The sequence below is a fragment of the Anser anser genome (assembly GCF_964211835.1).
Source record: "Anser anser genome assembly, chromosome: 2".
In the NCBI taxonomy this organism is placed as follows: Eukaryota; Metazoa; Chordata; class Aves; order Anseriformes; family Anatidae; genus Anser; species Anser anser.
Window position 1 is genome coordinate 58,637,018 of NC_139721.1, and position 26,967 is coordinate 58,663,984.

General features: G+C 36.6%; 2 long non-coding RNA genes across 4 annotated transcripts; both read right to left on the reverse strand.

Moving 5' to 3' along the window:
* Positions 1-632: 632 nt before the first annotated feature.
* LOC310893828 lies at positions 633-3,471 on the reverse strand. 2 transcript variants are annotated; one of them, XR_014579338.1, is made up of 3 exons: positions 2,761-3,471; positions 2,499-2,569; positions 633-1,294 (listed from the first exon to the last, which is right to left on the reverse strand). It is a non-coding gene; the product is annotated as an uncharacterized lncRNA (long non-coding RNA). The 2 variants fall into 2 exon arrangements; XR_014579339.1 differs by having other exon boundaries at positions 2,499-2,585.
* Positions 3,472-9,087: 5,616 nt separating this feature from the next.
* Positions 9,088-26,693, reverse strand: LOC310895389. Of its 2 annotated transcripts, none has more exons than XR_014580648.1 (3): positions 26,497-26,693; positions 11,493-11,604; positions 9,088-10,535 (listed from the first exon to the last, which is right to left on the reverse strand). It is a non-coding gene; the product is annotated as an uncharacterized lncRNA (long non-coding RNA). The 2 variants fall into 2 exon arrangements; XR_014580649.1 differs by lacking the exon at positions 26,497-26,693 and adding an exon at positions 18,009-18,038.
* Positions 26,694-26,967: the final 274 nt, after the last annotated feature.

Here is a 26,967-nt window from a genome sequence, read left to right on the forward strand (position 1 = left end):
ACTGAATTTATCTATGAATAAAATTCATCAAAGCATATCCTATAAAGAAGTTTACAGTCAATGAAATAACAAGTGCCTTACTGAGGCCCATTTGTACCCTGAAATGTTGCCATCTTACAGAGCCTAGCTTAATAGCAGATATTAAAATGAAGTGTAGTGTCAGCAGGAGGAACAAAGTCAGAAGACAGTTGCCACTTAATTATAGTGTTCTGCCACAAGTGAGCTAATAAAACTAACGTTCCTCTAACGTGAGGAACAAAAAAAAAAAAAAAAAGCAATTAGAATGGATTCAAAAAACAGTGCTGAAACACTTCTTTGCTTCTTCCTGCAAGTCCTTTCCTGCTGAGAGTAAAACAACATGACAGCAAGGAAGGCACGAAGAGCAGCTGGCAGCCCAATAACATACTAGAGCAGTCAATCCTGTCCACATGGTTCTCCACATGAGGTTTTTAGAGAATCCCAATACTGTAATCTATAATGCATTGGAAAAAAAAGGCATCGCTTTTCAAGGCCATTCTCCACAGAAGGGAAATACATGGTTAATGAAAAGAAAAAATACTTCCTATTATACTTCTGTGAACCAGAAACTAAGAAAAGAATGTCTTAAAAAAAAAACTATTCCAAATCTTATCTATATCTGGCAGTAAGTGTTTAGATGATTTTCAAATTAAAGAAAAAAAAAATGATTGGAAAGGTACCAAGACATAAGATTACCACAAAACATTATTTTATAGCTGTTTATAATATGTTTTAATAACAACAGTCTTGTAACATTTATATGATCAATGGTCATCAGTACAATTATGGCACGACTGAGGAAGCTTGTGAAGAAATAATGTATCATGATGTCATTCATTTAAAATTGTATCACTAATTACTGAACAACTGGACTTTTAATGACGAATTAAATAGCAGTGTTTATTTAATAAGGAAGAAAATGATTACCACAACAAACATATGACTAATACTTCAGCAGTTTAATATACAGCTTCTTTTGGAATTTGAATATATTAATTGAAAGCTTTTCAATGTCTTTTGTTGTTGTTGTTGTTGTTGATATTGTTGATAGGTTCCAGCTGAACAATACATTTTGCTCTAACTTTTTAAAAAACATTTGTTCCATAATTACTATAACTAGCAAATATTTATTAAGAAGGCTTTTGTCTTCTGTCTCTTATATGCAGTGCACTTGGTTACTTCATATTTGACCATGTTTTTTGTAGAATCAGTTTTGCCCTTTCCATATATTGACATTTAGGCTTTGCTTTGCTCTTCAAAGGACTTACAACCAGGCCTGACATAAGAAAAAAACAAACACACATAAATGTTTGCAAAACTTGAACTGCAGTACATTCTGCCTTTATATATTTATTCTTTTTTCCTCACTCTTCTTTCTTGCAAAAGGAAAGCTATTTCATCATTCTGTAGGATGGATCACTGATAAAGTAGTTGTGTTAGGGAGTCAGAATGGTAGCTAATATTTGAAACAAATGCAAATTAGAAAAAATAAGTTTCTACCCATATCTAAAAAAAATTTTGCATATTTTCATAGAACGATTTATATGGAACCAAGGCATAAACTACTGTATTTGTACATGTCTTTTAGAATACACCATTTCTGACGGCAGTCTGTGCTGAGTGCATGTTCTGTGTAACTGACACCTTTTTTTTTCTACATGTATATTCAACTTGCCCACTTGGCTTGTGCTTCTGTAGGATGTGTTCTACCTTTAAACATTGTTAGAGTAGGTGTAAAATATCCAGAGTTTGAATCCCACTCAGTAAATTATCTTTCTATCTTATGTGGGCCATCTTCTAACTGCTGGAAAGAATCTACCTCAACAGAATTAAAATCCATCACATAGAAATAAATAATCAACATCTCTTCACATTCTACCTGCATCGACTTTAACACTAATGAGCTAGTGAAAAATCTGTTGTCTTTAGTGTCAAGGATGTATGAATCTAGACCAAATTTAGTTTAGAAGTTTCTCATTTTACTACCATAAAGCGTCTTTAAATTGGATTGTGGGTATTCAAATTAAAATGAATTCAGTAGTTTCTACAAGAAATGCTAATTGAATTAAATTGCTGTCTCTCTTTAGCAGTGTTAAGTCAAAACGTAAATGTAAGGATAAAATGAGATTCCTTACCTGTTTAAAAGTAATAAAGAAACAATTTATTTATGAGATTTTTATTTATCCTGTGATATTTAAAAATATTTAAAAATATCACAGGAGTTGTTGTTGTTTGTTTTAAGCAGCAGACTATTGCTGTCTGTCTCACATCTATGGTTGAAGAGAGAGTAAAGGTAGCAGGTTATTTCCTATCAGTCCAGAACTTCATAGCACCTTTTTTAGTTGCTATTTCACACAAGGTGATTATGAGCTTTTAGGATTTGAATACCTGTCTGCTACAAGGAGACTATCAACTTATCCAGTACAGTTTAAGCTGTCATCAGGTCATAACTAACTACTATCTGTCACTGTCTTACTCACCTGTAGTAAGTTGGATGAAACAGCTTAGAGAGCTTTCATTATCTCTGAAGATATCCTCTGGGATGTTTGGTCTGCAAGTTAGAAAATCTAACAGATAAAAACGAACAAACAAAAAGAAACGACAAATAGGAACCTAATCTTGGCCAGCATCAAAATTTGGTCTGTATCCCTGTTAGGCACAGTTAAGCAGCAAACAACAGTTGACAGGATACATTCTTAGAGTATCAGAATTTTTTTTTTTTTTATATCTCTTGCCTATTACCTCTTCCATTTTCTGTATTGAATTGCCCATCTTGCTGTTGTATACTTTAGTCGGTAGGTAACAATGCCTATTCTGTCATGTTTCTTACATGGGCATTGATGATGTTATTTATTCTCCACCACTTTATATCAGCCTTTAGTACAGTATTTTCATTCCACTTTGGACAAAAAGCAACCACCCCCGCCCCTAAATACATAAAATATATGACATTAAAGTTTTCTATTTCCAGAACCCCTTTCAGCACCCTTTACCACCACTAAATATTGGTGTTTGGACCTTCTGTAAGCTTTCTTCCTCAAATTATTATTATATTTCACCCTGCTTGTTTGAAAATGAGACACTTTCAGTAGGAAAGCTTCACAGTCTTATTATTATCTTTGTTTTGTTATATAGATAATTTTGAATGAGAAGTTCTTCTAGCCTGAAGAAAGTCAGCCATGATTGTATTTACATTATAAGTCATTTTCAAAGGTGCTAACTGCTAACTAATTGATCTTCTGAAGCTAGCCAATCCATAATGACTTTTATAGAGGTGTGTTGTAAGTGGCAAGTAGGGCTTTCTTGCTCCTTTTTCTCACAGACCACTACTTGTATTAAATATATCCATGTTCCTTTGGCATTAATTTAACCCTTAGAGGCCACTCTTAATAGAACTTTCATAAAGACTTTATTAATTTTTCCCCAAAAAGTGATCCTTAAATAACATCAAAGATTTACCTACCCCCTTTCCTGTTTCTGACACTGGTAATAAAGGTTTTGAAGGAGAATGCTTTTTTCCTTTACTCTGGTAGCAGAAGGCTGCTCTTGCAGCTCCATCAACCCTTGGCTTAGAAAGCAAAGGGGCTTCCTAAACCAGAAACTACAAACTAACCTGTTATTAAATTAAAACTATACAGTGAGAGAATAGAAGCGGAAAAGAGCTTGGCTTTTGCTGCTGTATGGCAATGATAGCCAGATCTCTCTGGAGAATTGATGTAGAACAGGGGAGATCTTGAAAAATTATTGGTTTCAGAAAAATTTCTTCATTTCAAGTTCATCACAGGCAAGCACAGAATTTAGGCACATTCAGGTTTAGCTGCCCAGATTTCTGTTAGTGTTAGTTTAAGCAATTACTAAATCTTTGTTTCTTGTTTGTGTTGTTCCTCTGTTTGGGAAAATGAAAAAAAAATATTTATTAGGAAAATGTCTTTGTTAAGAAAAAAATATTTGCTGTGAGGGTGGTCAAGCTCTGAAACAGGCTTCCTAGTAAGGTGGTTGATGTCCCATGCCTGTCAGTTTTCAAGAGGCATTTGGACAATGCCTTTAATAATACTCTTTAACTTTTGGTCAGCCCTGAAGTGGTCAGGCAGATAGCCTCGATAATGTTTCTAGGTCCCTTCTAAATGAACTATTCTATTTTTTGTGTTTCAAAGCTAGGTGTAGGACTGCATAGTGAGCTGATCTACATGAAAAGTAATCATTTTGGCAAGGTTAGTTTTGGAATCAGAATCACTATCCTTATGCCTGTAACATTTCTGCATGGCGAAGACCTTACCAGACAATTTCATCATAGTGGTAGACAGTAATGTATTTCAACATTTGGTATACAAACAAGAAAGCAAACAAAAAGCTATGGAAAGTTGTTACATGGAATGACCTGTTACAACATTATCTCTGCATTACACGTCAATTGCATTTTGCTATTGAGACAGAATAACAGTAAAAAATTTTAGCAACATTTACGGGGTTCTGGTGGAAAAGGATCTCAATTCAGTGTCACTCCTACTTGCTTCAGTTCTTCATGCTGGCTGGAATAAGAATGACCAGAATAGAGCAAGCTATTCAGCAGCACCAAAATATATTTGTCAAATCATGCACTGGTGAAAAGGTGAAGCTGAAAAATGAAGTGTGTAAGTGTAAAATGGTAAAGCACTACTGAATGACTACTATTAATATAATAGACTGATCTTACAAAAAAGTGGTTGATATTATAAACTACAACTTTGTGAATCACATATACAAAATAACTGCTTCACTTTACTCATGACTTACACATTTTCAGCAAATATCTGTGTCTAGTTGGGGACATTACTGTTTATGAAACAGCCTTTAAATTACTAGAAAGAAGAAAAAGTAGAAATATTGTCCTATTCCCTGTAGGGGAGTCCTACTGTCCTACTCCCTGTAAAAAAATATTTTAACCTTTGTAAGAGAAAAACATTGCAATGTGTTACACCGTGCAAGCCTTAACATTTAAGTACTAGGCATGCTTTAGAGCAGGAGAATTGATACGATTTTCTTTTCGGACCTCTTTCTATGCCAAATTTCTAGGTTTCTACCCTGAAGAACTCTACTAGAATTACATACAGACTCCCTTTCTTCTTAATTTGTAGACCCTAAATCTTCTGTCAGCTGCCTTGAAACTTCCAGCTTCAATTCTCAACTACCCTTTAGCAGAGCACACCATGACAGGTGAGAACTTCGACTGCCAATGAGGTATTCGAATGAGTGCAATTATAAAAACACAGGTGTATCTTATTTCCTCCTCACTTCCTTTTGTATTAAAGGAAGATCAAACAACAGCAACAAAAGTTAATGGTCTCAAATATGGTGTGCTACTAACCATGAAAAATCAGTACATTCAGAAATGTGGTTTCCATAACAACTATATGAACCTGCAGGGATAAATTCAGCTTCTTGAGTGGTTTGGCTTCCTAAATCTCAGACACCTATAGTCACAAGACACTTAAATCTACCAGGCACCCATAGACACAAGGGAGAAATTGGGCTTTAGTACTTGAAACATCCTAACAAAATATATCACAGGTACAACTGCAATATCAAGTCCAAAGAACAAGCTAAATATAATATATAATATATATTATATATATATATATATATAATAAATTGACTACTGAAAAGGTAGAGAGGAAATAGGAAAAAAAAATCCATGTGTGGGAAAGGAATTTGCAGGTCGCTTTGCACTGTTTCACACATCCCTTAATTAGAGATAATGAGGAAACAAGCGGTAGAAACAAAAACTTGAGCAAGGTCGAGATAAAGTAAATTGGCTACAGTGTTAAAGATGAGCTTTGGGCAGTGGCCAATTGCTGGCTGGCTTGAGGCACGTGTCCGAGAGTCTCTAACCAATTGTATGACAGATTCGGGCGCATGGACAGCACGTGGGGCTACGGGGAAAATATAGGTAGTGGTGAAAAATGGCAATAAATGTCTCCTGTTCAAGAGCCATCAGGCGTCCGTGTCTTTCATCCCCTCATCCATGTAATTAAAAGTCACACAAACTGCGCTGTAAAATCACAACACAATGTGCCATCTCAATTCATGCTTTCTGACAGCAACAATAGTTGCCTTTGGCAAGTTGTGGAAAACAAAACAATTTTATTTGTGATAAAAATAAAAACTTAACCTAACAGCATTTCATAAGCAGCACATCATATTGATTGTCTACCTCCATCTCACAATATATCCGTATTTTGTAAAAACAACACAATATAATGATTGGGTTTCCTTAACTGAAGTGAATAAAACAATACATGAAGATATTGAATAATATATGGATAACACAATAGAATCCAGCCTTACAGTTTTCATACAACAGAATTAAATAATTTCTTATTTTTCTAAAGTGGAAGTGGAAAAAATAAACAAAGCTGAACCACCTCTCATTCCTTCCTCCATCCTTTTTTGGAGAAAAAAAAAATCAGTAATGGTACCTACAGACATGAGTGTCTCTGATTAGTCATATTTCCATATAAAAGTACACAGACAACACACTGTAACTTCTTCACCAATTTCCAGTATATACAGAACCTCTGGCCAAAGAGCTTTAAAGGAAGGAAAGAAATAACACCAAAGTAGTCATGTGCATACATACATACCTGTATGCATGTGCAAGTTATAAATGTTGGTATAGAACTATCCTGGATAGAAGATAAATTGCAACCTGCTAAGCAAAACCTTTTTTTTTTTTTTTTTTTTTTTGCTTAGTAGGAACAGCTTTGCATATCAGATTAATATATGCTACCTCTAGGACTGGCATAGGTAGTTCACAGCCACTCTTAAAAATAGGACCTGGAAATACACACTGTATCTCCATCACACAATGAGGTATCCTAATCAAAAATATGCTGTTCTCTATTACAAGGTGTTGTAAGCAACAGTAATATTCTGTCTGAAAAATGTGGACCTAAAAGCCTTTGGGGAACTGCTACTTTTGCAAAAACTACAGAATTTGTCAGAAGTCTTAGTTCTCTACATATAAAAATATCTGAGATCTGTTCTGAAAGAGTTTTCTTTAGAAATTGCACATATCACCAAGAAAGATTTTTTTCACTTAAACAATTTTTTTAGGTGCAACTGCTGTTTAAAAGCTGCTCATACAAGCAAATTTTATCAAAACCTTAGTCTTAATACAGTGTATTCTACTTCGAAGCTAAATATATATATATGTGTATATGTTTATTTGTTCTGTTCCTGATTTTCCTGATACATAATTTACATACATATTACAAGTTCAGAAACTGAGATACTGTCCATTCTGTTGAAGGAATAGCTACTCAAGAAGAGCTGTGATTTTATCCATTCCTATTTAACCACTTCTCATGTTCTCGCTTGGTGATCTCTGTTTCTTTTTCACATAGCGTATTTCTTGTGAGTGAGAACACTAGAACTGTATCTATTATTAAAATTAAAGCTATTCTCAAAGGGACTGTTTCATATTTCAAAGTCAGGTTGCAGTTGTAGTATAATTTAAGGAGGGTTAAAGATGATAGTACTAGAGTCCCATCCTCTTACAGGGAAGTTGCCACTTGTGTGATCATATGATTAGCTGTTTAAAACAAAACTTCAACACAGCTGAATCCATTTCTTCTTGAACAGTCAACTCCAGTCTCATGACAAGATATGTTGGCACACTACAGTGGGCATGCACTGCATGTTGATGATAGGACTCTGTTATAGCCAAATGAAAACACCTTTATTATTTATAATTATTATTTTGAATTATAACAGGTTCATTATTATTGTTTTTATTTATTTTAATAAGGCTGGTAGACTTTCATTTTACCTTAAAGGTAAAAGAGAAAGTTCACATAGGTAGTAATGGCATTTAACTACTTTGTCAGGAAACCTAAAAATGCAGTGTCTTGAAGTTCCCCCTTATTGGTTGTTCTGAAGTTATCTGAAAGACAGATAATTTCTCCTATAATTTATAAGAAGCCTTCATAGTGGGAAGAACTATGAAGTCAACAAAGATTATTGTTACATTTCATTATGATAACATATAAGTACCTACTTCTATATTCTTTGTCTTAAATTCTTAGTAATGTCTCAATTTTGTAGTACTATAACAAAAACAACCATTGCCCGAGTTCATATTCTGGTGCTTAGATATATGAATTTATGACATAGCTGTCCTATTTTATTAAAATATATCATATACAACATACCAATGAACCAACCAACATAACAGAAAAATAAACAAAACAAACAAACAAAAAAACCCACCAGCAACAACAACAAAACAAAGGCTGCAGTAAGAATGTAAAAATGCACACCTCTATGCCAGATTTTACCTAAACATGCAATGGACGTAAAGAAAATAGAGGACAAGTAGCAAAAGTAATAAACTGTCACTTCTAAGCAGTTTAAATGAACCCATCCAATTTACACAATTCACTAGCCTGAATTTATCTCATAGCAATTATTACAAGCACACTGATGTTCTAATGTGTTATAGGAAATACAGTCCTCATCCTTCCCTTGAGTCTTACTAAATAAGCAAATTATATTGATTGTTGTCTTAATGGATAATACTGAAAAGAACTCATTTCGGTCTTTTTATCATGTGGAAAAGAGGAGAGAAATACTCTATAAAGTCCTCTTGGATTTTTTGTTAATTGAGAAGAAATATTTTATAATAAGCTTAAAAAAATAACAAACATATTTCTCACTTGTGCAATTTCAATACTCTTTTCAACACAAAGGAAAGAAGCAGTGTTTCTTTAGTTGTTCTTCAGATAGATGGCTGCAGCAAACAAAAAGCATTTTCATGGGAATAGCAAGTTTAGCTTCTAACAGTTATACATTTTTTTTCCTCACCAAATCAAGACTGCTATAAAATTTCACAAACTTGCATGTTGAGAAGTAACAAGTGTCTTAAGTATGTGATAAGGAATTGGTGTTTTCACTTCTCTGTTAGACAGAGAGACAGGGGCTGAATCAGCAATCCTATTTCCACACAAAGTTTTCCTAACCATCACCTTTCACACTTCATGAGTTGGGTCACAATTCTAGAACTCCAGTTCTTTGCTAAGGCAATCCTGAACAAGCAATTGGAGTGAAAAGCCTTAATATGGTAATATAACAGGTAGGAAGCTAAGGAAATCAAAAACAGTGACAGGTCTTGCAGGAGGTGGGTGACAGAACTGTCATAGTAGCATCCTTATTCTTTTTTGTTAAACACAAAATTAATTTTCCTTTATGCTCTTTGTTGTATATTTTACTTCTGTTTAGACCTGATAGTCCCCAAAATTTTACAGGCAAGACATTTCAGTCAGCTTTTATGTATCAGTTCAGACTGTATGACATACATTTTGCACACGAATTCAGAAACCTAAACCATTTACTAAGCAAGTTTTACAGTTCTTCTTTCATAAAAATAAAAATCTTAAAATCCTTCAGCTTCCACTCTTTTACAATTTTACTCATATGATACTGTTGATAGCATATTTTGTTACCAAAGTATTTTTAAAATATAATTTAAACTTAATTTAACTCACACATTAAAAAAAGAAAAAAATAAAAAAAAGCTAATGGAATCAAATAAATCAAAAAAAAGAATTTCTTTCAAAATAAGTGTTTCAATCCTATTTTCCAGATCCAGATTCTTTTTTTTTTTTTTTCGTTTTTGTTAGTTTAAGGCCTACCCCAACCTGCAACTGCTAGCTACAGAATACAGAAGCCTGGCTTACAATGTTACAAGTTTCTGTGGTATTCATTTTCATTTTTGGCTAAACAGAACAATGAACTGACCGGTAAAATCAAATACAACTGCATCACCTAAAAATCTTATTTCTCCACCTGGAAAAAAAAATAAATAAGAAGATCGACAAACACATGCTTCTTGCTTAGGAGGTTACAATAATCCACCCTTGTCACTACTGCCCAGTGAAAGAGTTGAATTTTGTCCTCCATTGTTTGCATGTACAGAGGCAGGCAGAGACTGCTGCAGTTTTGGTGCACTCAAAGAGGATGGTTGTCTAAAATAAATGACGGCAGCAGGTTGCTGTCAGACCAGCTTAGCTGTCTTATGTGATTTCAGTCTTACCGTCAGTCTCACAGTCGATTTAACCTGGCATAAACTGTCAACGAGGCCAAATAAAACCTACCTACTGATCCCTTCTTCTGACTTCTCACTTCTTTTGATGAAGTGTAAGAGTTAATGAGGCCATCTAATGAACAAGAGTAAGAAATGTTCAAACTCTTGTGTTGACAGAAGACAGGGAAGGAGCAGTCAGCAACTGGATTGCAGTCAGGAATCTGCGACACTGCTATCTGATGATGACTGAAATATTGTCCTGAGGGGACATCCAGATAGCAGAAAGATGTGCCAGGTGCTCTTGGATGCTTCTGTGCAGTTGTGAAAGCTGTAGAGTTGTGTTAATATCTCCCACGGTCTGGCTAGTAATCCCCACTCAAAGAGGTAGTTGGTGCAGGATTCTAACATCAGGCTAGCTCATGTACAGCTGCATTTGTCACATGGTGATAAAACAAGTCTGGCAAAGGAGATATGATTATCAGGAGACAGGAAATGGGGATATAAAACACAACTATGCTTGAAGGCAGGATTGGCACAAAAACACATGGGTGAATTTGGTTAAATAATAAAGAAGTGAGTTTTTGCATAAACTTCCTACCACAAACAGTGGGTCCATAACCTGTTTATAATTTAATGATCAGTTTGTGAAAGATATTTACAAATTGGTTTCTTAAAAAGGATCTCTCAACTTCTGATCCACTACTTCTTAGAAGCCGGCACAAAAGTGTTTATCTTATAGCCAGGAAAATAGATGTAGTAAGCATAATAAAACTGTAAATAACAACAACAAAGTAAGAGTTAAATAGCTATCTAAAAAACAGATAAACACCACCACCATAACAAAAACAAACAAAAAACCAGGAGCACACAAAACTAGTATTTTCATCTCTGTATACAGAAAATGACATAAAAGCAAGTGCTTGGTATAAATTAACAAATGACTTCTGAGTTTTTTTCAGCCTTTGAACAAAAATTTACCCCCCCAAAAAAAATTTTTGTTAAGATATTGACTGATGAAAAAAAATATATATTAGAAAAGAAGCATCGATGCCCTCCAGAGTGAAAGCAAACAAAGAAGCAGAAGCACTTTTATTGCTCATGTACTTGGGCAAACTTTGTTGAAATTAAGTGAGGCTGCAAAATCAAGAGATTTCTAAGAAAAGAGGGTCCTTATGAGTCTCCAGTTCTTACTGGAAGATAGAAAAGGTAGTCTTGGACATGCACACAACAGCATTATTTTACATAGACAGATAGGTAGGTAGATATTCAATGTTGCAAGACACAAACAGACCATTATCCAGACAGTAAAATACACATGATAATTAATCATGTTTGCTTTTCCCCTGTATTCTCAAATAAACACTTTGAATCTTTATAATTTCAGTAAGATGTGCCTAAGATAGCACATATTTACTTTTGGAGATGAGAAAACGAGGAGGAGGAAGGTTCTTTGAACCACACCAATCCAGTGCATGACTCCAGGCAGTATCTTTCTAATCAGATTTTCATGTTTCTGGGAAAAAAGCCTAGGAAAAAATAGTAAGTATGAATAATGCAAAAGAAAACAAGCAAACAAAAAACACAACACAAGAAGTACAAGGAACTGGATGACGTGATATTTGCTCCACATGTTCCTGAGAGAGAGAGTCTTCAACTTCTTTGGGGAAGAGTAATGTTACACAACAGAGAACTGCCTTAAATACCACACAGTGAATTCACACAGCTTGTCAGTTTGCCCATAGTATCCTGTGCAGAGCAGCAAACTACTTCTCCCTCTGTGAAGTGCCATATAATGGAAAAGTTTCATTATTCTGTTCAGACCCGCTCTGCAACACAAAGAGAACAGAAATTCTGAAAAAGTACATCTAACACATACAATGAGGAAAAGCAAAACTCTAAGAAACTTCTGATGGTCCAATAACAGGAAGTCATAAAATAACTTGTTCTCACATTTAGCTGTTATTAAACTACATTCAGAAGGGAGGAAAAAACAAAAACAAACAAACAAAAAACAACAACAACAACAAACTTGGGAAAAATATGGTGCCTGCAGCTTGTGTTCATATCTTATCTAAAGTTAATAAGAAAAACAATGAATAAGAACTGGAGAGTGTGAAATCAGATTTAGAATGAAATCATGGTATTGTGTACTAACTTCCCCTGAACTGTAAGCAAGATGATGATATTTCTAGCAGCAGCACTTTCAGTAGGAACACCTCTGGATCATCTATCAAAAATCAAACTCTCCAGTGTGTACTCCAGAGCAGTAAGTACACCCCAGAACAAGAAGAGTCAGTATCTGTACTGAAGAGCAAAGCATCCAAGTTGGATAATCATTGTCATTACTAACTGAATAAAAGTAAGAAAATATATATATTTTTGAAGTAGGGCATAACAGGATTTTTAAACTACATTTTCCACTGTGTTTTTCACTCATGCAATGCTTACACTGACAGTATCCAGTAATGCATTTAATACTCACATCATTCATCAGAGATGTTCATAAGACAAGCCATTCTAAAACTAGGACTACTAAGCAAAAAAAAAAAAAAAAAAAAAAAAAAAAAGCCCTCCCTCTCTAAAACAGAACATTCATACTTTTTTCTTTCACATTGTCAATTAGTCATTAGTCGTTGTCAGATAGTCATTACGTTTACTGAAAAACATACGGTTAGACTTACTAATAAAAGGAAATATGATTATTTGATTTCCACAGAAGTTAAACAGCTCTAGAAGTAAGTAAGAATTGTTACTCAAGCCATGACTCTCAGCAATTTGAGATGGTGCATCTGTGCTTGGTTACACATGCTTACGGTTACACCAAAGACAGAAATATTCACAAAGGGACCTCTGAACGCTTGTGTTTCTACCTAACATAAACCAAGACGTACTTCAGTAAAGTAACTGATGATCCAGAGAGATTACTCACACAGCAAGCACTATTCTTAAAATCTCTTTTTTCTAACTTTTAATAGAAAAGGAACCTTCCCAGCTTAGAATAAGACCAATGTATATACAAATAAATTGAATTATAACACCTAGTCATTCATGCCTGTAATATGAAAATCCTAATCAAATTAACATAAAATTGGAACCGTCTTTCATTCTAGGACTCCATATGTCATTATATCACACACAAAAAAGAGTTGTGCAACTAAATCTTGTTATCAGCAGCCAACGTCTAACTATATATATGTGTATGTATGTGTGGTAACACATTTAACAATTCATCAGTTTGCTGTAGGTTAAATTAACTAGTTGTCAATAAAAATAATTTGTATGAGTTAACAGAAAAGACCTTTGCAGAGTCTGTGCAACATTCTTGCAAGTTCCTAGGATGGTTGACATGATAACCTGTCTCTTTGCTGAAGATGTTCAGCAAAAAGAACCCTCAGAAGTACTCAGAAATGTCTCTTGACCTTTCTTAATATCAGTAACTGATATATGAAGTGAGCATTGTTGTTCCTTTCACCCACTTTGTTTGATACGAGTAAGAGCAGTCAGCTTGAGCACAATCATTATAGAATTCCACTGATAACTGAGTTATCACTAATTGTAATGATGCAAAACAAATCCTAATTCAGTACTTCATATGGGGTGTTAGAAGAAGTTGACAGTAAAGACTGAGCACTAACAAGATTTACTTCTGTATGCCTAGAAAGCAGACAGAGGAATATGCTAGGATATGCAAATTAAAGAATTTAGGAATTTCTCTCTTCCTTAATAGTAGTTTAAAAATAAAAATAAAAACACATGGACTATTTGATTATTTTAACTCTGTAGATCACTAAAGCCACTTTATACAAATTAAAATTTCAATTAAAAGCTATATTGTAATGACTCTGAAAGGAAATTTTCTCCAAAAAAAATGTCTAAACTGAAAGTTGAGTCTAGAAACCCTGAAAGACACAAATAAAAGCAGTTCAGAATATCACACATACCATGAAAGAAAAATCCCCAAAATTGAGATAGGTGAGAAATTCTATGAACACGATAGGCGGGGTGCAGCAGTACAACGTAAGGAAAAATATCAAGGAAGTGTATGTGTGTCTAACAAAGGGAAACTAATTTTGAAAACACAGAATTGATGTCACTGGTGAACAGATGAGGTGGGAAAATAAGTGCTCAGCATGTGTATTTATAGAAAGGCAAGGAATAATGATGTCATTGTTCAGTCACAGTCCCTTCATATATATATTCCCTTCTTTCATATATTATCCCTTCTCATGTATACATATATGTACATATAAAATAACTTATTGTACACAAATAAAAGAATGTAAACCTGTGAGTTTGGAACTTCTCGGGTCTGTGGTCTTAAAGGTACGGTTAACATTTTCTGCCTTCCCCTTTGGTAATAAGTTTTTAGCTTATTAACAGCGAGGATCTCTGCCGTAAAGTACTTTGACGGGTGCTAAGATGTAAAACACACTGAACATGATTCAAATTCTCACAAATATTGGCAAAGTTCTTCATAAAGTCTGTTCTTCTAAATGCCAGGCAAAAGATGCCTAGACTTATTCTTAGCATTTCTCTCACATTAAATGGTTGTAGTATCTTTGTATCAGTTAAGGACTTTTAATAATTGATAGTGACAGCTTACAAATACTGCTAAAGATTCTGTACATATTTGTCTGACGAAATACTTTTATACGTGTATTAAAGCCTTGGCTATTTTGTATGAGCAGATAAGCAGGTCTTCAATCTGATACTCTCTCTCAGTAAGTGAACTGAGCCCCAAGGACATGAAGTGCACATATAGCACATCATAATCTTTCTTACATTATAATCAGAACAGAGAAAATCATAAATAATGCTTTCTTCTTCATATTGGAGGGGGAAAACATCATAATAGATTGCGGCAAGGGGGCTGAGTGATTTCGTGGCTTCTGGCACCTAACTAACTTTTTACAGAGTGTTTACAAACATGTCTGGCTTTACTGGCATGTCTGGTTAGCAATAAGAAAATCTCATTGGTAGGAAACATGCAATTCTCCTAGAGATTCCACCTTAGTAAAGAGTTGTTTGAAGGCATATAGTGCTGAAACAGGAAATAAAAAATCTTTATAGAAGTGCTTATATAACCCTATGGGTTCATATATCAGAGTACAAAACAATGCAGCCATTGTCAATAGCTAATACAGAGCAATGTAATCTAAAAATACATCAACAATATATTTTCTAAAGGTATTCCAAGATCCAGGGATTTTAAATAGCTTTTTCAACAGGATTTTAAATAATGTTTGGGAGTGGAACACTGTATGAAGTGAAGTAAGACAGCGGAAGGTGGATGTGCAGAGTTTTTTATTCAAATTCATTGCAGAATTGAGAAAAATTAAGTGGCACTGCCTTTCCCATTACGTTCATAGGTATATATAACTAAATTCACTGAAACATCTTTATATGAATTTAATGACCAATTCCTTTGAATACTTCTGTTAAAAAGATTTTTTCACAGGCATGACTAAAAGTGATACTATAAATATACACACTTGAGTTTTCATACTTCGACACAAAGTTTAAAAATAGGCTTATCTTTAAGGACAAAAAGTATGCTCAGAAAAATAATGTTATTTGAAATAGCCAAACTGTGCATTTGCTTTGCTCATTTGAGTGAAACGATTTTCAGGGGCACAATGAATTCTTTTTGTTTTTGTTGCTCAACATATTTGCTATTTACCAAAGAGTAATCTTTTCATGTAGTTCCACATACACTTTATATTAAATGAAAAGGTAAATTTTTCAGAATAAGAGAAGTGATTCCAGAAATTTTGATTTTCCAGAAATATTCTTATGAATACATTAAATAGAACAGGTAACAATACAGATTTATACACAAAGTTTCTTTGTGATACGACATTTGTGATATTCATGACATAAAACTTTAAATACAGGGAAAGCAATACCTACAAAGCCCTGCAGATGAGATATTAATAATTAAACCTTCTATGCAGGTAGAATTTATCTAGGGAGCCCCCACAGACAAGAGTCTGGCATGATAAAGAAAAGACTTGAAAGAAATCTATCTACACTTCAAGTCTACCAGCACTATGTGGAAATAGTCTGCCTTTTTTTCTGACATTTTGAGCAAGTTTAAAATTATTTATCCAGTTGGTACATTTTAGAATAGCCTAATTCTTCTGGGAAGGCCTTGGGAAAGCCTCTATTGAAAAGATTAGGGTAAAATTTAAAGCTTCTAACCTTATCTTCCCTGGAAAGACTCATCTTGGCAAGTCCTCATGTTAGTAATAGAAGAAGAAATAATACAATATTGTTTAGTATGTTACATTTGCGATGTACTGTTCCGAGGCTGCGCTTGGAAGATACAAAATATATGTGCAAGGGTAACATGAGAATGCACCAATTCATGATGAGGAGTAAGGAGGATTAAAAGAATGCTCAATTTGCAAGACATCTAGATAACTGGGGCTTCTTGGACTCTGGGAACTGGGTCAAACCAACCTTGCGGTTTGGACTGAGACCAAGGGCTCAGAGAGCATGCGTGAGAAGGAAAGGTTAAAAAGTTCAACTCTGATGAAGACATCTTACTTCATCCCGACGACCACCCGGACGACCACCAGAGAGTGATACGCAAGCGCAGAAGGACTGATAAGATAATTAGCATACGAAGCGAGGCTAGGTGGAGCTAGGAAATGAATATGCATAGATGAGTTGTGAAACCTAATGCATATGTAGTATCTTAGGAGATAAAAGAGAACTAAGAAAACAAATCAGACGAAGTTAGATTTGGGCAGGCATGCCCCTAACTTCCGGCGCCTAATAAAGCACCTTCATATAATCACTTTGTGGATTATGTGTTTTCATGAACGCTAACACTCATATTTAAAAATAAAAGTCATACCTCAGCAATGTGAAGTCAATGGGAAAAAAAAAGTTAAAAAATGGTAATAATAATAATAATAATAATAAAATGAATATAAAGTTCACACATTCAATAACAGAAAGTGCTGGGGGATAATCCACAGAGTAACTAAAAATAATGCTGTCACAATTGTGCTGTGCATTTAGCTTCACATCTTTGACCAGAGATATTACCAAACCAAAATGGCAATAATATAGAAAGTCATTTGAAATAAGCATTTTTCTGAACACTGTTGGAATCTTCATAACAACTAACTGTGGTGATTTTAGTCAGGTGGGCAGTCAAGCTCCACCACAACCGCTCTCTCGATCCCCCTCCTCAAAGGGAAAGGGAGAGAAAGTATTGATGCAAAGGGCTCAAGGGCTGAGATAAGGACGGGAAGATCACTCAACAATTAGTGTCACAGACAAAACAGATTAAGTGTAGGGAGATGTATCACTTGTTACTAACAAGCTAGGGAAGTGAGAAACAAAGAAAACAAAATAAAACCACCTTCCCTCTTCTACCTCCTCCCCCTGAGTGGTGCAGGGGAATGGGGGCTCCAGTCGGTCCCTTACACTTTGTCTCCGCCACTCCTTCACGGTCACTCTCTGGCCCTGCTCCAACATGGGGTCCCTCCCACGGGATGCCGTCCTTCCCAAACTGATCCTGTGGGGGCTGCCCACAGGCAGCAGCTATTCAAGAACTGCTCCCACACGGCTCCGTACCACGGGGTCCACCTGTCAGGAGCAAACTGCTCCAGCATGGGTCCCCCAAGGACGACAGCTCCCCTCAGACCCCCTGCTCCTGTGTGGGCTCCTCTCCACGGGCTGCAGCTCCGGCCCGGGGCCTGCTCCTGCGGGGGCTCTCCATGGGCCGCAGCCTCCTCCAGGCCACATCCACCTGCTCCACCGGGGGCTCCTCCACGGGCTGCAGCGTGGAGATCTGCTCCGTGTGGGACCCATGGGCTGCAGGGGGACAGCCTGCTCCACCAGGGGCCTCTCCACAGGCCGCAGGGGAACTGCTGCTGCCTGCCTGGAGTACCTCCTGCCTTCCTTCTGCACTGACCTTGGGGTCTGCAGGGCTGGTTCTCACTCCTCACTCTCCCAGCTGCTGTTCCCCAGCATTTTTTTTTTCCCCTTTCTTAAATCTGCTCTCACAGAGGCGCAAGCAACATTGCTTATTGGCTTGGCTCTGGTCAGCAGCAGGTCCCTTCGAAGCCGGCTGAAACTGGCCCTTATCTAACATGAGGCAGCTGCTGGATTCTTCTCACAGAGGCCACCCCATGCAGCCCCCTGCTACCAAAACCTTGCCATGTAAACCCGCTACACAAAGATTTGGTAAATAACATCCAGTATTTCTACCTGATGCTGAGACTGGTTCCAGATTTTCTGTCTGATAGTGCTGACTTCTTTGTGTAGCTTCGTTTGGTTTATATACCCTTTAAAGAGAGATGACAGATATGCAAGAAGCTCAGGAATAGCATATAATTTACCAGACTTTGAAGCATCTCTTAACCCTGTCGTGCTTCAAGAGAATTCCAAGTGAATCCATTTGTATGACAGCCTAGAAAGATTAGAAGTTCTTGCAGCTTTCATGAATGGTATGGCTATGGCAATTTGATTTAATCTCCACCACTTTAAAGTACTCTATTGTATTCAGAAAAATATGGAGTCATGGAAAAGCTGCAATGCTTACATAAAATCATATAGAACTTCTGATGCACATCTACAAATGGAAAGTTGATCTGTTGAGATCTCACGTTTTAAGTAGTAAAACAAATGTTCAATGTACGAATGAACGAATGAAATATGTGACATTAATGGTACTCTTAATACTGAAAATTATTGACAGTGAGTGTTTCCTGAAAGTAAAACTGTAGTTATATACTTCAAGTCATAATTTAGTGTGCTAAACCATCAAAGGCCTTGCATGAAATTAATACCAGTATCTAAATATAACATATAGACCCACATATTCAGTTAAAACTTTCTCTTCCATTTTTCTTCTCTCTTCCTCCTTTTCTTGATATTAAAGCAACTTAATTGCTGTGGGAGATGGAAGATTATAATACTTAATATAATTATATAATATTTATAATATATATATATAATATAAAAAAAATTACTACAAATCTAAGAAACTGAAGTAACATATTGCTTTTTCTTGATGTTGATAAAATACTTGGCTTTCCTCTATGTAATAACTGATACTCAATCCTACATAGATAGGATAGTCCCAGAGACCTCAGATGCAAAAAGGAAAACTATACCTGAACACAACTAACCTAGAAAAGGTTAACAAATCTGATATCAAAGTCTGAGTCCCATCCCTATCAAAAAGAAATTGGATAAATATTATTTTTATTTGCTTATTTTAAACAGTTTTCCCTCTTAATTGGTTAAATTACTGCAATTTAAAATATAGTAAAAATAAAAACACAGCTCAAACATTTGTGTTCAGATTCTAATGAACTCTAAGAACTCTACCTGTTGATGGAGAAGACACGAATAAAAAAACATGGCTGTTTTCCCCGATCATTTAAAATCCACAACAAATACAATGTTAAATATATTACGCTTATCATCATCAGAAAGCAGACTTCAAAACTATAGATGAGCAGCAAGATAAGAGATTAACTTATATATGGGTCATTAATTGAATGGATACTGATAACTTTGCACAAAAGCAAAGATATTCTTGGAGACATTTTTTTTTTATATATATATATATATTTACATATATAGTATGTATCTCTAAGCTAAAAGTCATAAGTAACTCTTCTGTGCTGGGTAGGCCTTCAAATTCTCATTTTAAGTACCTCGTATAGTTTAGTGCTGTACTTCAGGGAAGATGTTGACTAACCGAAAAACACAAGGAGAAAAACCAGAAGGAGTAGGGTGCTAAATATCATGGTATAAAAGAAAAGATTGAAGGTTGAGAAGTAACCAATGTGAGACTTAAGACACATAACAGTTTTCCAGAATGGAATAAGACACAGGACTGTCCATGCTCATTGTGGCAATCACTGGCAGCTATGTATTTAAATGGGAACAAAGATGGGAGCAGGACAAGTTTCCAATTGCTCAATTATCCAATTGCTCAAATATCCAATTGCTCAAATAACTTTACTGCTTCTGGCAGAAAAGACCTTGCTATGGTTGAACTTGTCACAGAGCATAGGAATAAAAACATGGATCCACACTTGTCTGGCGCTTTATAAACACTCCTGTTTTAATACAGAAATATCATCATGTCAAAATACTGTCTATACAATATCTTCAGGATATGTTGCAAATAAGTAAAACTAACTACTGCATGTCCAGAGTATTCCCATTCCTTCATCCCTTCAGATTTGTCTTCAGAGCCTGAATACCTCTTGTCTCAGATGCCCATTGCCACTCTTCCTCTCACTGCTCACAGCTATGAAAAACCTGTCTCTGTCCTCCTGCAGGTTCTGGGAGGCTGCTATTAGGTGACCCTAAAGGTGCCACTCTCCAGAGTGAACCTGCCCACAAGACAGGCACTCACTCCATGCCTATCTAGCAGCACTGCTAGATTCAAAGATTCACTCTGAGAATGTCATAGACAATCCTATAACTAATAAGCTTTACTTCATCCAATGAACTTTAAATTTTCATAAGGAAACAGAAAAAAAAGAGAAAGAAAAAACGATGTTGAGAAAAATGTGATGATGAGAATAATCTCCAGGCTTCTTAGGTTATTGCCTTATTTGCTGTCCTGTGCTTTCATCCCAAGGTTAGTATGTCTGTCATTTCCTTTTTCAGCAATTAGGATGCTTTCTTTGGATTTCCTGTGTCAATGCAATAATATCCCATGAGAACAGTTATTGAATGCAATGAAATGACTGTACATTATATTCAGGAAGTCACCTCTACTAACAGAAGGTTTATGTAAAAAACAGGGTTTCCTCTCTTAGCATAAGTGATTGCTTTTTAAAAATGGGAGTTAATTAGAATGGAAATTGCAAGTACAGCAATGAAAAAAGTAATGTCAATAGCACAATTCAAAACAAATCCATAAATTGAAACAAGCTTGATTTTGGTAAATAGTGTTAATTACAACTGCTTTGTAAGTACTTAGCAGCTTTATGTTTGGTAAGCAGAAAAGGGTGACTATTTTGTCTTGCACGTAAAAGGCAACTAGGTTATTGGTTTATGAGTGTTAAGTCTGGTTCCAACAGGAACTCATGAGGGTGAGTGATTTTTTTCAAGTTTAACAACACAGTAATTTTTAGCTTTGTTTTTAGAAATGCAGATACATGCATCTCTACACATGTGTATCTGTCCATAAACTGGTTACCATTTTTAACTAATCTGAGAAAGGATTAAGTTATGATATTTTTCCTCCCTGAAAATAAGAAAGTAGGTAGATAGACAGGAAGAGTTGAGAAACCTATAAGAAACAAAGTATAGATTATCTCCAGCAATAACTCACATCTGATAGTAACTACATAATGTCACATTCTCTGGAAAACCTTGAAAGAATTCTAGCATGACAGAGCTGAGAAACCCTAAGAAATACATCTCTGAGAAGTCACAGGCCCTTGCTGCTATGTTTGTATCAGATAAAATATCACTTGTAAAACAGGACCACAGTGAATAGTTGGTTTTTATCACTGAACTCTTCCTCCTGACAGTTGCAAGCTGCTCTGGGAATATCTAGGCAGATATCTGAGGCTTTGCATTTTCAGCTGGCTTCCTGACGATGCTCCTGAGAGCACTGGAAAGAAGGGATGCTACTCTGTGGCTCTACAGAACAATTTCAATTCCAGAAAGCCATGAGAGCTTCTCTCCACAGCTTCCATGGTCCAAAAAGAGGGAAAGCACAGGAGAAAGTATAAATCTCTTTATCTTACGTGTACTCTAACATCTTCATTTTAGGAAGGCAGAAATAGCTCATGGAAGCACTAGAGGTGACAGATTTTGTAGAAGCTAGTAAGTTTAAAACCAGAAAGTGATTTGATCAGCTACCACCTCTCTCTGTTCCCTCACAAAGTCAACTGAATCTGTAACAGTAGTGATCTAATAAAAACACACTAGAATCATTTTCAGTATAGGTTTGCATCAAACAAATCAGGCTTTAATAATATATAGTAGTAATAAACGAATTACCAAGTGTCACAAACTTTTGTCTGCTAGGTCCTTACAGAAATGTCTAATTTTTCTACTTTTTCAATGAGCATCTTTGCTGTTAGCTACACGTATTATTCGTACAATAATGAGAATATTTTAGGTGATAAAATTATTAAATAAACAGAAAACCTAAGATATAGCCAAATATTCCCTCATTTGAAGGCAAGATTTTCCTTTTATGGTTCTCTCTCTCTCTGACATTTTAGACCACATTTTAAAGAATTTAGAATGTCAAAATAAGTGTCTAAGTGAGAATATCTGCAGCACATTGACAATTTACTTGAAGTCACTTTCCTTTGGGAAGACTCTCAAGTTGTGTGATAAACAGGGAACTAAACGCTAAAAAAATTCTTCAAATAAAATGTTTGCAAGTATCCTTTGCCTCATTGAGGCAAGGTCTCCAGTTTTTCAGGTGTTTTAAAATAACATCCTGCTACGTTACTCATTTGTAACTTGTGTCTAACTAGCTATAATTTTTGTAAGGCATGCTGTAAAGTGGAATACTTGAAGGAAAAAAAAAATAAAGGAATCCAACTACTGAGTAACGTAGTAATTATAAGGAATGCAACAACAACAACAGCAAAAAACCTGGGTGGATATGAGACCAGAGATTTTTTTCTTTTTCTTTTTCTAAGGAGACTTCACAGTAAAGACAGCTATCATCACTGTAAATGTTTCCTCTGCCAATTCTATTGCATGATGTTTGCATGCCAGGTTCAGACACGTAGAGCTAAATGTTATCTATTGATCCATTGAGTGCATAATTAGATTGGATTTGTTTTTATATCATAGAATCATAGACTGGTTTGGGCTGAAGGGACCTTAAAGACCATCTAATTCCAACCTCCTGCCATGGGCAGGGACACCTCCCACTAGATCAGGTTGCCCAAAGCCCCATCCAACCTGGTCTTGAACACTTCCAGGGATGGGGCATCCACAGCTTCTCTGGGCAACCTGTTCCAGTGCCTCAACACCCTCATGGTAAAGAATTTTTTCCCAATGTCTAATCTAATTCTACCCTCTTTTAGTTTAAAACCATTGTTCTATCAAGGGATGTTGCCAAGAGGCTATCAAGCCTTGTACAGCCCACAGATGTTATTTCATGTGGGCACCAATGACACTGTCAACAGTGGACCAAAGTGTATCACAAAGGACTTCAGAGCCCTTGCAGCTCTCTAGCACAAGAGGTCATCTCTTTGATCCAACAGTCAAAGGAAAAGGCATTGAAAGGATCAATTGAATCCCGTGGATCAATGCATGGTTGTGGGACTGGTGTTATAGCCAGAGACTTGGCTTTTTAGACTATGGGAATCTCTGGAAAAAATGGTCTACTGGGGACTGATGGGGTACATCTGTCAGTGAAGGGGAAGAGCATCTTCAGCTATAGGCTTGCCAAGATGGTGAAAAGAGCTTTAAACTAAAATTGCTGAGGGAGGAGAATCTCAATCCATCCAACTCTCATCAGTTAGATGCCAGCACTAGCAATAGATGCTTAGAGTCAGGAGAAAAGGATCAGAGGTCGGTTGGAGAGCACCTGAAGATTAGCACAAATGAATTCCATCCACTTCATCCAATAAAACAGTTTCATCACGGGCCCAACTTAAATGCAAATGAATGTAGCACAGGGAATAAACAAGAATTAGAGATATGTGCATGCCTGCAGGGCTATGATCTTATTGGTATCATGGAGATGTGGTGGTATAGCTTCCATGAAGCACTGTAATAGAAGGATACAGATTCTCCAGGAAGGACAGACAGGGCAGATGAGGAGGGGATTTTACTGTCAGTGGCCAACTGGAGTGCATGGAGCTCTTCCAGGGGATGGATGAGGAGCTGACTGAACATTTATTGGTTAGGACTAAAGGGAAGGCATGAAGAGGTGAAATTATACTGTGAGCCACCTGACCAGGAAGACTGAACAAAAGATGCCCTCTGTATGTGGGGTTATAATACGAACGCACAGCACTAAATGCCCTTCAGTAATTCAAATATTCTCAAGGCCCTTTGAAATAAATGGTTAGAAAAAGCCATCAACTATTTCAGCTGGCTAACTGAATTATCTCAAGAGTTAATCTGAAAAATTATCTGATGAAATATTTGCTCCAGGACTCAGAAGAGCAAAGTTTAAGATTTCAGAGCTACAGTATTAATATTTCTTCTGCATCTTAATTGTACCACAAGATGAGTATCATTTTAGCCTTGAAATACTACGATAATGATGATATTCAGTTTAAGCTAAAATACAGTATATTTTCAGATCACTGAAAAATGCATCTAAATTTATTTTGCCTAAAAACAAAAAATGAAGCGAGAGAGAGAAACCCTCTTTTATAACTCTCTCATAAACTTGTAAAGAGCAGCCATATTTTCTGGAAATGTTTTATGTAAAGCTAGAAATACACATCTAGATTTTTTATAATGAATTTAATCTCATCTGAAAAATACACGTTCTCTGATCTTATAAAATGACTGACAACCTGTTGCCAGCTTCCTTACCTCTATCTATCAATGCTAGATTCCTCCCAGTGCCAGTCAGGCATAATGATATTTTAATGAAGTGACAGACTTAACTGACTGATATTGCCTAAAAAACTGTGGTAAGGTTCAATAGCAGGGATTGGGAGGAAAGGATATTTTACACCCAGTGAATCCGAGCCTGTAAGTTATGTACTGAAAACAGCAAAGGTCATCTGTCAGCGACCAAAACCTGTTTTAGTAAGGAAATTATGCAAGATATGTCCAAAATTAATTTCTTATAAGTGACAGAGATCAATTATTCTACTAAAGGCCAAGTGCAAGATTTTCACGTAGCTGATCTTACATTTCATCAGAGATTGTCCTGAGTGATTTTTCCAAAGCAAATTAAAGCAAACAAAATAAAACCAAGAACGAAAACAAGAGAACACACAAAAGAAGCAATATTTTAGAAAATGGCTACAGGAAAAGTTTCTATCATTACTTAGAAAGTAATTCTAAATAGTTATCCAAAGAAATTAATAACAACAACAACAACAACAACAACAATAATAATAATAAAACAGAAGAAATCTGCAACAGTTCAGCACTTTGCATAAGAGTAGGGAAAAAAAAACAAAACACTCAATTAAATTACATGGGCATGCCATGTAAATGTGATTTTTTTTGTTTCTAAATGTCTTATACCTATGTTTTCCTTCCTAATGTTGCAGGAGAATCTGATAAGTCTAAAGATTATCTTTTTGTTTGTTTGTTTTGTTTTTTCTTAACATAAAACGTACTAATAATTTTATACTCATGGAAAAAAAAATGATAACTAATAAAATATAACATCCACTTATTATAGACCATCAGAAGCATGATTATGAAGGGGACAGAATAAACAGAAATAATTTTTACAATTATGCTTGACTGGAAATACATTAAGCCTTAAACAGACATGTAGTGGACAGGAGAACAAAACGTGCTGTAGGCAATAACAAGATTCAATGCACTGAGAATCAATTTTAAAGAAGTTATGAAGCCAGACATAAAACAATCTCTTTTGTTATCTTTCAGGGAATTCAAGCATGATATAATAACTTAATTCTCAAACACCTCATGACAAAGTGTCACATTTAAACCAGTGTGGTGATTTTATCCTGCTGAGCAGCTGAACACCACAGCTGCTCTCTCACTCCCCCTCCTCAAAGGAAAAGGGGGAGAAAATATGACGGAAAGGGCTCAAGGGTTGACATAAAGACAGGGAGATCACTCAACAATGATCGTCACAGGCAAAATGGAATAGACATAGGACGATTATTGCCTATTACTAACAGACTAGAACAGCGTGAAACTAAAAGCAAACTAAAAACACCTCTCCCCCATCCACCCTCTTCTACCTCCTCCCCCTGAGTGGTGCAGGGGAATGGGGGCTCCAGTCAGTCCCTAACACCCTAGGTCTCCGCCGCTCCTTCACGGTCACTCTCTGCCCCTGCTCCAACATGGGGTCCCTCCCACGGGATGCCGTCCTTCCCAAACTGATCCTGTGGGGACTGCCCACAGGCAGCAGCTATTCAAGAACTGCTCCCACACGGCTCCATACCACGGGGTCCACCTGTCAGGAGCAAACTGCTCCAGCATGGGTCCCCCAAGGACGACAGCTCCCCTCAGACCCCCTGCTCCTGTGTGGGCTCCTCTCCACGGGCTGCAGCTCCGGCCCGGGGCCTGCTCCTGCGGGGGCTCTCCATGGGCCGCAGCCTCCTCCAGGCCACATCCACCTGCTCCACCGGGGGCTCCTCCACGGGCTGCAGCGTGGAGATCTGCTCCATGTGGGACCCATGGGCTGCAGGGGGACAGCCTGCTCCACCAGGGGCCTCTCCACAGGCCGCAGGGGAACTGCTGCTGTGTGCCTGGAGCACCTCTTGCCTTCCTTCTGCACTGACCTTGGGGTCTGCAGGGCTGGTTCTCACTCCTTTCTCCCAGCTGCTGTTGTGCTGCAGGTTTATCCCCTTTCTTAATTCTTCTCTCACAGAGGCCCATCCAGCATCAATCACTGGCTCATCTCTGGCCAGTGGTGGGTCCCTTTTGGAGCTGGCTGGATCTGGCTCTGATCTGACACGGGCCAGCTGCTGTGCTCTGTGAGCAGAGCCCAGCAGCTCTGCAGAGGCCACCCCTGCAACTCCCTGCTACCAAAACCTTGACAAGTAAACCCAATACATCTAAAAAGGAATGCAATTCTGTTCTGTTCACTCTGATAATTAGACCATTGAATTTTCTGATCATCATATTGGAATGACAGATAATTAGCCCTGAATTATTAATGTAAAACATTTGTGATTTTAAAATGTACAGCTCTAAATTTCCCAGGCATTAAAAGCTGTTAGCAATAAGCTGTAAAATTCTCTATAATAGGA